Here is a 1810-nt window from a genome sequence, read left to right on the forward strand (position 1 = left end):
AAAATCAGGTTTTACATTTCTTATAGGAAAAGACACACACAGTCAATTTCAAAACTGATAGAAATAACTTTTCACACCAGAGATAATGGAGATAACCTTGTATCTTCAGTTGCAGATAAATTGATAAGGCAAAAAAATATTTTTTATCATTTCTTTTTCCTGGGAATCTGAGCCCAATTTTTCAATTAAATTATCTTACAGAGCATTTTTAAACAAATGTAACTTACATAGAATGTGAAAAATATAAGTAAATTAAATTGGCCTCATTTATTTAATCCACACATACTTTTGTACAGGGTCTTGTTATGTAGCTAGGACTCAAATTTGCTGTCTTCCTTCTCAGCTTCCAGACTTCAGGTATTGGAACCATTAACCACCATGTGCAGCTTTTTCCATTTTCTTTATTTTATTTTATTTATTTTTGGGGGGTACCGGGGATCAAACTCAGGTCCTTGTGCTTGCGAGGCAGACCACCGAACCGCTGAGCTATATCCCTGGCCCTCTTATATTTTAAATGTAAATAAAATAAAGTATGTATTTGCAGATGCACTTGTTCACCTGTATCAATTAAATTTTGGTGGTCAATTACCATATTTTCTTCTGGATTTTATTTTCAGGTTTCTAAAATATTTATGAAATATAACTTATAAAGGTTATTCATTTTACAATTCAGAAAATGGCAATAAAGTTGAGTGCTATACAGTACCTACCCTCATACTAGATTTAAGCTAAACTTATCCTAAAGAAAATCAGAGTAAAAGCTGTAAATCTCACAGAATTTAGGGGAAGTAAATTGTAGGCAGAGTTTATTAAGTCTTAATGTTTAACTCTTATAATCATACCTTCTTGTTTACAGATTAGAGCAAAATTTAAAACAATATATGTGATCAGCGTAATCTAAAATGCCTATAATATATGGAGATGCAGACAGAACGTGGGTCCAAACTAACCTTTCTCTCTTTAAAAGCACTCCTTAGTAAAAGATAACGTTATGTGGAAAATATGACAATAAGTAAAATATTTTCTTTTAGAAAATGGAAAGATAGGAGGAACAACTTGCAAAAAGAAAGCCAGATACTTGTGCACAAGAAATACTCTTCCCAGTGAAAATAAATCAATAGTGCACTATGAGATCTTTTATAATAAAGTAGCCACTGGGAGGCTGGCTAGTCTTCCTCAGAAGTGTTGCTTAATTAGCATATCGGATTCTGCAATGGCTGGACAGGTCAGATATCACAGAAACCTTCTGGCCTCACAACTCTATCCGTCCTTCTGCCCACGTCATTCATGTGGGCATAGGTGACAATAGAAGACTGAGAAAGGGCCTCACTGTCACCACCCAAGCACAATGTTATCTCGAACTGCTAATTATGGGGAGAATCCTTGGCGATGAACGCCTGAGTGAGCACGAGCACAGGATCAGAAAACCCTTTCACCCTCGCTCATTTCACGTGTCCATCGACAAGTCTGTTTCCCAGTCTTTCATGTCCCCCACTTTCTAAACTGATCTTGCAAGATCATCAATTAATTGGACAAATGTCTAGAGTCTGTCAGAAATAATTGTTGGCTCGTAGCCTTGGTCATTTCTACTTTAAACAGATGTGATTAAACAGATGCCCCCTCACAAGTACGGCTGTTGAACTCCTTTCCCCTGTGCATCCTCCCATAGGAAAATGCTCAAGGGGAGCCACAAAGCAGCCTGCCCCTGCCGGGTGATATTTCCACACGTACAGTGTCATCCGGAAGTGCCCTTGTGAGAGAACAGAAGAACACTAGAAGAACAGAATCAACATAAAAGGATTCACTCACT

Source organism: Fukomys damarensis, unplaced genomic scaffold, assembly GCF_012274545.1.
Source record: "Fukomys damarensis isolate Sample0158 unplaced genomic scaffold, DMR_v1.0_HiC HiC_scaffold_1, whole genome shotgun sequence".
Classification (NCBI taxonomy): domain Eukaryota; kingdom Metazoa; phylum Chordata; class Mammalia; order Rodentia; family Bathyergidae; genus Fukomys; species Fukomys damarensis.